The following is a 14,868-nucleotide window of genomic DNA, read 5'->3' on the forward strand; positions in this document are numbered from 1 at the left end:
ATCGTGCATTGAACCTGGACTGGCGACTCGTTTCATATATGATATTATACATGTTTCAATGCCATTCTCCCAAATGATCCCACCCTCTCCCTCTCCCACAGAGTCCAAAAGACTGTTCTATACATCAGTGTCTCTTTTGTTGTCTCGAATACAGGGTTATTGTTACCATCTTTCTAAATTCCATATATATGCATTAGTATACTGTATTGGTGTTTTTCTTTCTGGCTTACTTCACTCTGTATAATAGGCTCCAGTTTCATCCACCTCATTAGAACTGATTCAAATCTATTCTTTTTAATGGCTGAGTAATACTCCATTGTGTATATGTACCATAGCTTTCTTATCCATTCATCTGCTGATGGACATCTAGGTTGCTTCCGTGTCCTGGCTATTATAAACAGTGCTGCGATGAACACTGGGGTACACGTGTCTCTTTCCCTTCTGGTTTCCTCAGTGTGTATGCCCAGCAGTGGGATTGCTGGATCATAAGGCAGTTCTATTTCCAGTTTTTTAAGGAATCTCCACACTGTTCTCCATAGTGGCTGTACTAGTTTGCATTCCCAACAGTGTAAGAGGGTTCCCTTTTCTCCATACCCTCTCCAGCATTTATTGCTTGTAGACTTTTGGATCGCAGCCATTCTGACTGGTGTGCAGTGGTACCTCATAGTGGTTTTGATTTGCATTTCTCTGATAATGAGTGATGTTGAGCATCTTTTCATGTGTTTGTCAGCCATCTATATGTCTTCTTTGGAGAAATGTCTATTTAGTTCTTTGGCCCATTTTTTGATTGGGTCATTTATTTTTCTGGAATTGAGCTGTAGGAGTTGCTTGTATATTTTTGAGATTAGTTGTTTGTCAGTTGCTTCATTTGCTATTATTTTCTCCCATTCTGAAGGCTGTCTTTTCACCTTGCTTATAGTTTCCTTTGTTGTGCAGAAGCTTTTAAGTTTAAAGCCTTGCCCTGGGAAAACCACCTTCATGATCATGGTATCTCCCTTGCCAGGTAAGTATTGATTGAGTTATTTTTCAAATAATTTTCAGTCATCTGTCACGGCTTTGAGGAAAGTCTTCACTATCATTGTCCCACACAGTGAGTGTGGGTAAAACAGTAAACAGATGGAACTTTAACAGGCAAGCATGGAGACTGAAGCATCATGGAAACCCTGGCACCAACCAGAAGTGTAACAGGTCACCTGCACGCTTTCGAGGCATTTAGAGCAGAAACGCAGCGTGTGGGTATCGACTTGCAGGGCACGTGAACAGGTGTCTGTGCTGCAGATGGCTGTCTGGTCCCCAGGGCCTGGTTCCTCTCTGACTCCTTCCTCATTAGCAAATGGGACCTGTGTGATAACCCAGCCAGCCAGATGTTGCTCCATTCTTGACATCAAAGAGTTTGCCTGTCATCTACAGTATTTTGCAAACACTAATTCACAGTCCCAGGCCAGGCAAGCTCTGTATTTCCTGGGAAACTTTTAAGAATTTTAAAACTTAAACATCAGAGGTTCTGATTCATGCATGGAAACTCAGGAATATGTATTTTTTTAAATTTCCCTAGTGATGTTAAACAATCAAGTATTTAAAAGTCACTGGTGTAGACTTTCTATTTTGGAGTGTAATTAGATTGTCTCACTGTTCTTTTATTATTATTACTCAATTATTGCTAGGTTGAAGTTACTCATCTAAGATTTGAGAGCACTGTTTCCCGATCTCGGTCAATGGTACTCTCAGTACTGAATGAATGAATGAAGGTACACCCAGGGTCAGAAGGTCAGGAGGAATGATGTTTCTCTCGTGGTCTCCACATTACTGGGAAAAGAAACACAAATCCCCCTTTTTAAGGAAACAAAAAGAGAAAGGGAGGGAGGAGAAAGAGGGTGTAAGAAAGAAGGAAGAAAGAAATCACATTTAAAATTGACAGAAAATGTTCTTTGGCTTCAGGGGGCCCGTGTGATAAGCCTCCAAAGAGAAAGGGCTGTGAGATCTCCAGGTAAGGGCTGTGCCATGAACACTGCTGGCGTCCACAGCTCAGATCCTGGTTCAGATGCCAGCTCCTTCCTGGGTTCCTTGGTCCCTCCAAGGAAGCTGGGCTCCTTCCAGGGTTAACAGATGTCACGGGAGTTAAGTTGGGGGACGCTCTACCCAAACAAGTATGGCAAAAATTGGCTTAAAGGAAAGTTAGCCGGGTTTCAATGCATCAAGATTTCTGGGCTTGAAACTTGCTAATGTGCTCAGAACTTTTCCTGAAAAGAAGTGTATTATTAGAGCTTACCCCAGACGCCGTTGACAGTGGCACCAGTCGCGTGATACACACTCAAGCAAGGATCAGCAGAGGTGCACTGAGCACCTACCACGTGCCAGGCACTGTGCTGACTGCAAAACAAGCCCCTTGCAATCCCTGCCCCACCTCCATGGTGCTTTCTGAGCAGACACCTAGGGAGCACTCAGCTTGGGTCCTGGGTTCCTAGTTCTCTCCCTCCTATCCCCTCCAGTCCTGCATTTTCTCTCGGTTTTCAAGGTCTTTTGAGGACAGGAGGAGGGTCTTTTCCTGGCTGGGCTCCAGCCTGGTTCCCGCCCTTTGACCTTCCGGGAGAACCTTGGCCTTGACCGTCATTCCACTTGCCCCTATAGACAGAGTCGCCTGGGCCCTTTCTTCCGCTGCCATGCTTGTCACCTTACCCAGCCTCCCTAAGCCAAGCTGATGGCATTCATCAGCGCTGTCTGTCTCCTCAGTTCTAACCCCCTTTTCTTTCCATATCCTCCTGGGCTTGCACCTGAAGCTCTTCTATTGACCCTGTTCCACAGCTCCTCCAATCCATCTGTGCATTGGGTCCGTGGGTCAGCTCTCTTAGCCTCCTACCCTGGCCCACCCTCTCCCTGGCCCATCTGGCTCAGCCTGGGACTCCTCCCCTGGGAGAGTCACCATAGTCCCTCTCCAAAAATTGATACTTAGCTCTGCTGTGTTGTGAAGACCCTGTATCTCGCTGGGGAACATCCCTCAAGGTTGTCTGCAAGTAAAGAAAACAAAAATTAAATACTCATCCCTGTCCACCTGCTGCTTCCTTCATCCATCCTCTGACCTGAGTCACCTGCCCACTGTGGGAGGAGTCCACCCCCCTCTCCAGGAGCAGCTCTGTTCTGGAAGCATGGTCCCCACCTGCCCTGCACTGAATAAGCAGCAGTGCCCCGTGCTCTGTGGGTTTTTTTGCTTGCTTGCTTGCTTTCTTTCTTTTTGCTGCATTGGGTCTTTGTTGCTGCACACGGACTTTCTCTGGCTGTAGCCAGCGGGGGGTACTCCTCTTTGCGGCGCACGGGGTTCTCATTGTGGTGGCTTCTCTTGTTGCAGAGCACTGGCTCTAGCTGTGTGAGCTAAGTAGTTGCAGTACACAGGCTCAATAGTTTTGGCACTAGGGCTTCATTGCCCCGTGGCATGTGGAATAGCCCCAGACTAGGGATCGAACCCGTGTCCCCTGCAGTGCCAGGTGGATTCGTAACCACTGGACCACCACCAGGAAGTCCTCCATGCTCTGGTTTTATACAAAAGATCAGCTCTGCTTCCCGGTCACAGCCTATTAGACCAGGAATTAGCACTTGAGCAGAAAGCAGCTCCCAGAAGCTGAGCACTGGGCAGCCAGCCACTACTTCCCCAAGTAACCTGGATACAGCTTCTGTCCTCAGCTTCAGTTTCACCTGGAGAGCAGCAAGATGGCCTGAAAAGGGACAACTGATCAGTTTTGCTTCCGAGAAGGGGAAGAGATGAGTGAAGACGGCAAGAGGGAAGAGCAGTAGAAAAGCACCAACAAGATGCTTGCCGGGCCAGGGTCGATGGTGGAGCCACAGAGGCTGGTTAGCACCAGAGAATTCTTTGCCTTCTGAGTCGTGTGTGTTGCTGAGAGGCAGCCCCACCCCTTCGGTCTCTGCACCCACCATGCTGGTAAAGTCTGCTTGGGCCATGTGGACTTCATGTGAGTGGTTATGGATAAGTTTGGTCCGGTTCTGTTTGTTAGAACACAAAGGGGGTGGTTTTTAAACCAAAATCAACTCTGCAGAGTAGAGATTTTAGGCACCTGAACCCCCTTCGGTCCTCCTGGGGCTTCCATTCCTTTGCACAGAGATCACCAGCAAATGTGAGGCCACAGCGGACACTTAGATTTGATCCACTTATTAATCTGCCCAACCAACCCCACAGCAAGCAAGAGTGGAAAGGGTGTCTGGGTAGAGTAGGATTCATTGAAAATATCTGTGCAGAGAAAGTGAGTTTTGTAGGCAAAAAGGAAGACAGCTTCCCATAAAGCAGGGGTGTTTCAAGATGGTGAACCAACAATATCCGTAAAACTCAGAGATGCAAATAGGCATGAGGGCTGGTGACTCACATGTGGCAGGTGTGGGAGGCGCTGAAGGAAGATCCTTCCTTCAGGTTAAAGGCACCCGTTGTTTGTCAAACAAGCAGCCCCCTTCACTGGGAAGCTTTTCCTACCATGCATTTCCATCCACAGGATTTCCATGGGCAATAATGTTTTCTATGACCCACCCTTCTCCTGGCGTAACAGCTCTTAGATGTAGACTCTTGGTGCTGAGTGGCCACAGTTCCTACAATGTGGATGCTGGTACCCTGGCTCGCTGAGCAGAGAAGAATGATGCATGATGAGCAGAAAGGAGCAAGAGAGATTCTTGGTAGCTTCTAAGTCTCTGTGTTCCAGTTAATCCTGAGACATAGCTGGTTTTCGGCCCTTAGATTTTGGATGTCCCACCTTCTAAAGGTAGGTATCCTGTCTAAAGGAGCTCTGTCTGGCACAGTCTGTGTGAGCTTCCAGAGAAGAAAGAGGAAAGAACCCAGTGGTGGCAAGACGACTGGCCAAGGAGCCTGAACGATTGTCCGGGCTTGATGAGACTGAGATCTCAACCATGGCTTTAACAGTGGGAATGAGCACATCCCTTGGAGGGGATCACACTGTCAGAAGTGACAACAGAGTAGAGTTTCCTAGCATGTGGAACACTCACCACAGCAACGTGTTCCTGTGACACCTTCATAGACGGCAGCATTTTTATAGCAATGATGGATATAACAGCCTGGGTACTAACCCAGTAGCTCCTAGGACAGGACTCAACCACGAAACATGTCAGAAAGCCAAGGGCATTAATTGAGACTCAGGGGAGCTATAACTTAACCCAAAGAAGAGATTTACCCAGCCTTTCCAAAAAGGAAATTAAGCAATTCAGCTACCAAATTCACCAGCAAGTCCTAATCTCTCCGAATGAAAGGGCAGCTGTGACTCCACAGGAAGCACCAGGGTCTGTTCCCCGGAGGGCCTGGACCGGAGCTGAAGCATCTGGTATCCAGGGAAAGCTGATCAACTGAGAGTTAGGTCCTGGAGGGGCGCCATGATAACCGGAGCCAAAAATGTGTCCAAGTCCAGAGAAACATCACAGCTCATTAGACCAGTCTGTGTTTTCTAACCACCTATACAAATATTTGTGGATCTTTCCCCTGTGATCTACGCTGATGATAAGCTTTGGGGAAATTTATAGTGCAGTGATCTCACAAACTTTCCTTGCACCAGTCTTTCCTTAACTAAGATCCCTGACATTAATTATTAGCCATATAAGAGGGAGTCTCTTGGAACAATGATTCCTCCAGGGCCTTCATTTAGAAGAAAGGAAGGTTTACCCAGAATCCTGTCATTCCATGACATTCAAGCTTATTAGCCATTAGTAATTCCAGAACCTCCAAAGAAAATCTGAATGCCTAACAAGAAGAAATCAATCTACAGCAGAAGTAAGTAAGTTATTCCTTTGGCCCTCTCAGCATTCAATTTCAAAGTATAGAAATTTTAGTTCCTGCACAGTGAGGGATGGGAAGTAACCTGGATCAGTCAGGGTAGGCTCTACGTTATGCTGCAGATGCAAAAGACCCAACAACCTTAGGGGCTTAAAGTGTGAAAGTGAAAGTGTCCGACTCTTTGTGACCCCATGGACTGAATTCTCCAGGCCAGAATACTGGAGTGGATAGCCTTTCCCTTCTCCAGGGCATCTTCCCAACCCAGGGATCAAACCCAGGTCTCCTGCATTGCAGGCAGATTCTTTACGAGCTGAGCCACAAGGGAATCCCTAGGGGGCTTAAACAAACGTTCATTTCTAGCTCAGATTCCATGTATAAAGGCCGGCAGGGGGCACCACTTGCAACAGTCACTCATTGGCCTAGGCTAAGAATGCTGCCATCTCCAGTTGCTGATGGTAGTGCTAGAGGGAGAAGCCTCTTACTGCTTCCACTCAGAAATGCTACGCATCTAGTCCACTCACACCTCATCAACCAGAGTGAGTTACGTGGCCGCACCTTACTCTAAGTGGCCAGCTAAGTGAAATAATACCCTGTGCTTTAGGGCGTCCCTGGAGGCTCAGATGGTACAGAATCTGCCTGCAATGCAGGAGACTGCAGGTTTGATCCCTGGGTGGGGGAGATCCCCTGAGGAGGAAGCATCTACACGTTCTAGTATTCGTGCCTGGGGAATTTCATGGGATCGCAAAGAGTCAGACATGACTGAACACATGCAGTTAGTCATTAGTCAGTGAAAGGGTTGAGAAGATTTCATGGAAAAGCTGGATCAAAATTGGTCTTCAAGAAGGGGCAGGAGTTGGATGGGCTGTGAGGAAGGCATGAGGGAGGCAGGGACAGTGACTCAGCAGGCAACATTCACGGAGATGACAAGGGAACTGGTTTGGGGTCTTCATGCTCCCAGGACTCCCATTCCCTAAAAGTCTGTTGAGTAGACTTGGCATCCCTGGAGTACATAATAGAATAAAAAATATAGTTAAATCTGACTCATAGAATACTGGAAATAACATATCATTTTGCTTATTTACATAATGAAACCAGGCAGTCTGACTTTTCACATAGGTGGAAATCTGAACTTACGTTGCAATCTCCTCCAAGTTTTTCTCTGCTCCAACCATTGCAACAACATAATACAAGTTGTTAGAATCCACAACAGCTTCCCAGGTGACTCAGATGGTAAAGAATCCACCTGCAATGCAGGAAATCTGGGTTTGATCCCTGGGTCAGGAAGATTCCCTGGAGAAGGGAATGGCTACCCACTCCAGTATTCTTGCTTGGGAAGTCCCCTGGACAGAGGAGCCTGGTGGGCTACAGTCCATGGGGTTGCAAAGAGTCAACTGAGTGACTAACACACACACAGGATACACAATAGTTAGAACATTTATCAAGAGAGGTAGAAAGGGGGGAGTTTTCTGTTTCTTTTCAAACACCTCTTGTTAGGGGTCTTGAAAAGGATAGTACCTTCCAGTTTTCAATCTGACAACCTTCAGTGGACACTTATACACACAAACTCTTAGAAATAAATATGAAACCTAAATCTATTCTTTTACCAAAACCCAGCATACACTCATCAAAGAAATTAACTCTTAGAAGCAAATAGAAGAAAGGCAAAGAATCATATCTGTAGTTACATCACTATCTAATCACAAAAGGAAGCCACAAAAAGGAAATGCAGGAAGCCATCAGAAATCCCTAGCTCTAGACAGAAACTGCATCTAATGAAGATGTTCTTTCAAATCATTAAGGCTTCCACTTGGAGGAAAATGAAAAAACAACGCAAATCAGGGTTTGTTCTATTTTTTTGTTTTGCCTCTTGGGCTGGGTGCTTAGTATAGATTATCTAAAGTCTGTTTAAGTAACCATATTTTGGTTTTCCCAGCTTAGAACAGAAATTCCAGGTTTACGAATAATAGAGAAAAGGTTAGGTAAATAGAATTAACCCGACTATGGTGCTTCCTCAATAGTCAACAAAGGAGTAGAGTTTATATGAGAGGCAATAAGGAGCCAATACAAGTTTGGAGTCAGAAAAATAGCATAATGAGAGCTCTAGTTTGGGAGATGAATCTGTAAAGAGTATACAAATAGACTGGAGAAACTGGAGTCAGAGAAACTTTGAAGAAAGACAGCATATTCATTTACCCAAGAGTGATGACTGGAGCCCAAGAGGAGAAATCAGAGAAACTTATGTAAAGAAATCTTTGTAAAACAATAGATTTTGAGAATGAAGGCAAATGAAAGATGACTCAAAGCTTTCCAACCTGAGAAATCAGAAATGTAGAATCATTGATGGAAATGGGAACCTAAAAGATGGAGTAATTCAGGTAGAAGAAGGTTAGGGGTCAAGGCCCAGGTTTACATCTTCAGTTGCCCTGAGTATTTGTAGAAGTGTGTATGTTCTTAACCCAGCACAGGCATTGCAAAAACAGATTAATCCATCATTGACCAAAAGCATAGTTCTGTAATTCTCCAGTAATGGGATGTTCACACAGAGGTGAAAATGAGCATTTCAACCAAGAAGACAGACAGACCAGCTAAGCAGAGAACTCAGGTGATTCTCAAATTCATTCCAGTTATAATTTGTAGCAGAACCTCACAGTCACCCCCTTTATCTCAGTTCACTCAGTCATGTCCAACTCTTTGTGACCCCATGAACTGCAGCATGCCAGGGCTCCCTGTCCATCACCAACTCCCAGAGTTTACCAAATAAACTCAAGTTTATTGAGTCGGTGATGCCATCCAACCATCCCATTCTCTGTCGTCCCTTTCTCCTCCTGCCCTCAATCTTTCCCAACATCAGGGTCTTTTCCAATGAGTCAGCTTTTCGCATCAGGTGGCCAAAGTACTGGAGTTTCAGCTTCAACATCAGTCCTACCAATGAACACCCAGGACTGATCTCCCTTAGGATGGACTGGTTGTATCTCCTTGCAGTCCAAGGGACTCTCAAGAGTCTTCTCCAACACCACAGTTCAAAAGCATCAATTCTTCGGTGCTTAATGCCCTAATTCTCATTCAAAGCTCAATTCCAGCACCAACTCTTTCATGAATCACTCTCCCACCCAAGTCTTAGAACCACACACTCTCTCTCTATGCTGTCATTGTACGCTATGTACTTAATTAACTTCTATTCTATAATATTTACTTATTCCCACTGTATCGTTATTATCTGTTTTCTGGTTTGAAGTAGATGGTAGTTCTTAGTAGGCGAAGATTTTGTTTATCATCTTTATATCCTTAATGGAAGTAAAGTCTCATAGTAAGTACATAATATGAATGAATGAGGACAAGATTCTCATTTTGATTAACTGACTTGTAACAGACAAAACTTTCCATCAGTTATCACTAGATAGCTGACTAAAATATTGAAAGTATCTGTTCAAAGGCATTGGGAGCTGCCAAAGTAGCAGGACCTGAGGGTCTAAAATCCTGGAGAGAAAGAAAACGTACTCATGAGTCTGGCATCATACACCACTCTTCTTCTAATGAAATTGCTAATTATAATCAATTTTTCAAAGTCTGAAAATCCAAGGAGAAAGTGGCAAAGTAAATGAGAAGTGACCTTGTGACAGTCTCAAACACTGGAGAGTTAAAAATTAGAATCCAGGGTCATCAAGGCATGTAGCACTTGCGGGGCCAGGAACCCAGCAAACAGGGATGCACAGAGAAGTGTGTCTGATATTTGCCATGCTTTTTCCCTGTCATTTACTGATTTGTAAGCAGTGCCCAGCCTTCCAAGGCAATGCTAGTGGTAAAGAAACCGCCTGCCAATGCAGGAGACATAAGAGATGCAGGTTCGATCCCTGGGTCAGGAAGATCCCCCGGAGGAGGGCATGGCAACCCACTCCAGTATTCTTGCCTGGAGAATCCCATGGACAGAGGAACCTGGTGGGCTGCAGTCCATAAGGTCGCAAAGAGTCGGACACTTCTGAAGCAACTTAGTACACACGCACACAGCAGTGCCCGCAAGACTGAGGAGGTGTGCAGAGCTGTCAGCGGTCTCAGGGTGCCATGGAGATAAAAACTGGAGGTCAAGGGCTTATCCAGGCTTTTGGCTGGGATGCCTGAACTACTATATTAGGATATGAGTGAATCATGAATAGACCAACCCTCCTGAGAACTGAAACCAGATTCTAGTCAGCTCAATCCAAGACAGGATTTAGATGACCTGCCCATATTCTAGCTGCTTTCCAGAAGCAAAAATATCTCTCCGGAGAAAGACATCACCCAGAGCACCTGTAATTCTCCATATACATTGCCTGGCATTCAATAACTATTACCAGGCATACTAGGAAAGAAGTCCAAATAGCTTTTTAAAAAATTATAGAAAAAGGCCCACAGGAGATCCAGATATTGGGGCTATCAGATACGAAAGTTAAGATAATTGTGAATAGTAAGTTCAGTAAATAGATGACAGGATAAAAAATTTCACCAGAGAAGTAGAATCTATTTTAAAAATCAAATGGATATTCTAGAACTGAAATATAAGAGCTGAAATTAAGAGCTCAACTCAAATGGATATTCTAGAACTGAAATATAAGAGCTGAAATTAAGAGCTCAACTATTGTTTAGTTGCTAAGTTGTGTCCGATTCTTTGTGACCCCATGGACTGCAGCATGTCAGGCTCCTCTGTCCTTTACGATGTCCTGGAGTTTGCTCAAATTCATGTCCATTGAATCAGTGATGCTATCTAACCATCTCATCCTTTGCTACCCCTTTCTCCCTTTGCCTCCAATCTTTCCCAGTGTCAAGGTCTTTTCCATGAGTTGGCTCTTAGCATCAGGTGGCCAAAGCACTGGAGCTTCAGCTTCAGCATCAGTCCTTCCAATGAATATTCAGGACTGATTTCCTTTAGGATGGACTGGTTTGACCTCCTTGCAGACTGGTTTGATCTCCTCGCAGTCCAAGGGAATCTCAAGTGTCTTCTCCAGCACCACAGTTCAAAAGCAAAAATTCTTCTACTCTCAGAAGAATTATGGTCCAACTCTCACATCCGTACATGACTACTGAAAACACTATAGCTTTGACTATAGGGACCTTTGGTGGCAAAGTGATCTCTTTGTTTTATAATATGCTGTCTAAGTTGGTCATAGCTTTCCTTCCAAGGAGCAAGTGTGTTTTAATTTCATGGCTGCAGTCACCATCTGCAGTGATTTTCGAGTCCAAGAAAATAAAATCTGTCACTGCTTCCATTTTTTCCCCTTCTATTTGCCGTGCAGTGATGGGACCGGGTGCTATGATCTTATTCTTTCTTATTCTTTTTTTAATGTTGAGTTTTAAACCAGTTTTTTCACTCCTCTTTCACCCTCATCAAGAGGCTCTTTAGTTTCTCTTCACTTTCTGCATTAGTGTGGCATCATCTGCATATCTGAGGCAGTTGATATTTCTCCCGGGAATCTTGATTCCAACTTGTGATTCATCCAGCTTGGCATTTCACATGATGTATAGATGGTTTTAATGTTAGATTAAACCCAGAAGAAGAAGGGGATTCGTAAAATGGAAGACAGTTCAGTTCAGTTCAGTTCAGCTCAGTTGCTCAGTCGTGTCCGACTCTTTGCAACCCCATAAATCGCAGCACACCAGGCCTCCCCGTCCATCACCAACTCCCGGAGTTTACCCAAACTCATGTCCATCGAGTTGGTGATGCCATCCAGCCATCTCATCCTCTGTCGTCCCCTTTTCCTCCTGCCCCTAATCCCTGTCAGCATCAGAGTCTTTTCCAATGAGTCAACTCTTCACATGAGGTGGCCAAAGTATTGGAGTTTCAGCTTTAGCATCATTCCTTCCATTGAACACCCAGGACTGATCTCCTTCAGAATGGACTGGTTGGATCTCCTTGCAGTCCCAGGGACTCTCAAGAGTCTTCAACACCACAGTTCAAAAGCATCAATTCTTTGACGCTCAGCTTTCTTCACAGTCCAACTCTCACATCCATCCATGACCACTGGAAAAACCATAGCCTTGACTAGACGGACCTTTGTTGGCAAAGTAATATCTCTGCTTTTCAATACGCTATCTAAGACAACTCAGTGGAAAACATCCAATATGTATCAGAGGGAGGGGGAAGAAAGAAAGGATGAGAGATACAACAAAAAATACAAATTATATGAGACAGGTGAAAATGTCTTACATACATGTGATTGGAATGAGACGAAAATGAGGCTGAAGAATTGATGAAAGGCCTCAGTATGGCTGACTAAAATTTTCAAATTCACTCCTAAAAAAGTAACTCAAACATTTGTGTTGCATCAGAGCATGTTTTAGACTGTGGGCCACAGCCAGCTCCACTCATCATTTGCGCTTAGTCTTTTCCATTCAGATCTCTGCAAAACAGAAGGTCTACAAAGTACTCAACAGAGCACCAGTTGCCAAGTGAGCATAATGGAAACAAGAGAAAAAGTATAGGCTGATTTTCTAAAGGTGACTTGAGAATTTCCTAGCAGATCGACCCAACAAAGTGATGGGTCTACAAGAGAAGATGAACTGGCTCAGAAAAAGTCCAAAGTTTTGTTTGAGACTTTACGTAGGTTAAATACAAAAATAAAACACATGCAAACAATAAAATCGCATGTATTGATACATACAATGAAAAATTTAAATAAAAACAGCAATAATTCAGTCCAGGAGCATCAGTTTTAGAAAGAAAGAGAAATGAAGATTTTTAAAATCATTTCATATAAATCATGTGAAGTCACATGGCTTTAAACAAAATGCAGACAATTGCTTCCATTCTAAACTAATCAGTTATTATCTCATCGTTTAACTCTCACAAAGCAATTAACTGTAAGAGCTAAATTCTTTTCTTCTTTACAACATCTACAATTTAGTTTTTTTTCCCCCTTTTTTAACAGTTTTATTGAGGTTTGTGCTCTGACCCTCGGTCACGTCCAACTCTTTGCAACCCCGTGGGCTGTAGCCCACCAGACTCCTCTGTTTATGGGATTCTCCTGGCAAGAATACTGAAATTTTATTGAGATTTAACTGATACAAAAGAAAGTTGCACATGTTAAATTGATCCAACTTGATGAGTTGGAGACCTGCGTATACACCCATGATACAATCACCACAATCAAGGGGATAAACACGTCCATTACCTCCAAAAGCTTCCCTGTGGCCTTTGTGGTTTTGGTTTTTGTTTGTGGTAAGAACACTAAAGTGAAAGTGAAAGTCGAGTCGGACTCTCTGCCACCCCATGGGCTGTATAGTCCCTGGATTCTCCAGGCCAGAATTCGGGAGCAGGCAGCCTTTCCCTTCTCCAGGGGACCTTCCCAACTCAGGGATCAAACCCAAGTCTCCCGCACTGCAGGTGGACTCTTTACCAGCTGAGCTACAAGAGAAGCCTGAGGATGCTTGGGTGGGTAGCCTATCCCTTCTCCAGCGGGTCTTCCCGACCCAGGAATGGAACCGGGGTCTCAAACATGAGATTTCCTCTCTTAACGAGTTTTGAAGCACACGGTCCTGTATCGTTAACTACGAGCACTGTGTTGTCCGGTAGATCTCTAGAACTCTTTCCAGGAGAATAACCGAAGCTTCGTATCCATTGAACCACAGCTGCCCGTCTTCCGCAGCCCTGGCCACCTCCATTCTACTCGCTGCTTTTATGTGTTTGACTATTTTAGATTCCTCCTAACGTGGAATCCTGCTTTCCTGGTGGCTCAGCTGGTAAAGAATCTGCATGCAATATGGGAGACCTGGGTTCGATCTCTGGGTTGGGAAGATCCCTTGGAGATGGGAACGGCTGGCTATCCACTCCAGTAATTCTGGCCAGGAGCATCCCATGGACCATATAGTCCATGGGGGTCGCCAAGAGTCGGGCACGACTGAGTGACTTTCGCACACAGGTAAGTGGAAGCATGCAGTGTCTGTCCTTCTGAATCCGGCATATTTCACTTGAAGCAATCTCCAGGTTCATCAGCGCTGTCACAAATGGCAGGATGGCTGAGCAGCTTCCCACTGTGTGTGCGGCATGTTTTCTTTAGCCATTCATCTGTTGATGGACCTTTGGGCTGTTTCCATGTCTAATTCAGATTTTCAAAAAAGGACGCTGGTCTTCCTCTCCAGTTTCAGTATAGCTCTTCACTTTAATCCCTTTCAACTGAAGATAATGAGCATGTACAAGACTGAGAGCTGACAAGATATTACAGATTTTCAGAACAACTGGGGCTAGTCCCCTCGTCACGTCAGGTGTGCCGTGTAGAACACTGTGGCCGGAAGAAGACTGCCGTGAAGATACGTAGGTCCACAATGTTTAGTCACATGACCGCTTTGTCACAAAACTTCTGTTTTTCTTGAGAACATGAACAGAAATCAATGTTCTCATCTTCTCCAGAGGATAGCCCAGTTTGTATATACTATTGCCAAGTAAATCTGAAGACTCTTTTAATTTTAGAGAAAAACAGAATTTTGTAACTTAACTCTTTTTTTATCCCAAAGGGGAACATTCAGAGAGGACCACTTCTGAGTACTCCATGTTTTCAACAGAATTCAACACAGGTCATGCCAGCACGTCTTTTTTTTTTTTTTTTTCCCCCAGAAAATGCATTACTTCACCTATCCCCTGTGAAAAGGAAACTATGACTAAATACTTTGAATTCTTTCTTGAGCAAATAAGTTACATTTATAGGACATGAAAGCCAAAATAAAGTGGTGAAGAATGAAACACAGCTTCAGGACACGGGGACAGAAGAGGATCCCGGCCTTACCTTTACACCTTACCTCTGAGTGCCTGTGCAACCCAAATCTGTTGGTTTCTGCAATACATCAACATGCATTCAATGGCTTTTATCAACACCAGGCATTGCGACTAATAATCTGCTCCCCTTGGCCTGCTCTTAACACTTCAGTTCAGTTCAGTCGCTCAGTCGTGTCCAACTCTTTGCGACCCCATGAACTGCAGCAGGCCAGGTCTCCCTGTCCATCACCAACTCCCAGAGTCCACCCAAACCCATGTCAATTGAGTCGGTGATGCCATCCAACCATTTCATTCTCTGTCGTCCCCTTCCTCTCCTGCCCTCAATCTTTCTCAGCATCAGGGTCTTTTCAAA

General features: G+C 44.6%; 1 pseudogene; it reads right to left on the minus strand.

Annotated features, from left to right (window-relative positions):
• Positions 1-927: 927 nt before the first annotated feature.
• Positions 928-1,011, minus strand: LOC113898916 (annotated as a pseudogene).
• Positions 1,012-14,868: the final 13,857 nt, after the last annotated feature.

Source organism: Bos indicus x Bos taurus, chromosome 9 (assembly GCF_003369695.1).
Source record: "Bos indicus x Bos taurus breed Angus x Brahman F1 hybrid chromosome 9, Bos_hybrid_MaternalHap_v2.0, whole genome shotgun sequence".
Classification (NCBI taxonomy): Eukaryota; Metazoa; Chordata; class Mammalia; order Artiodactyla; family Bovidae; genus Bos; species Bos indicus x Bos taurus.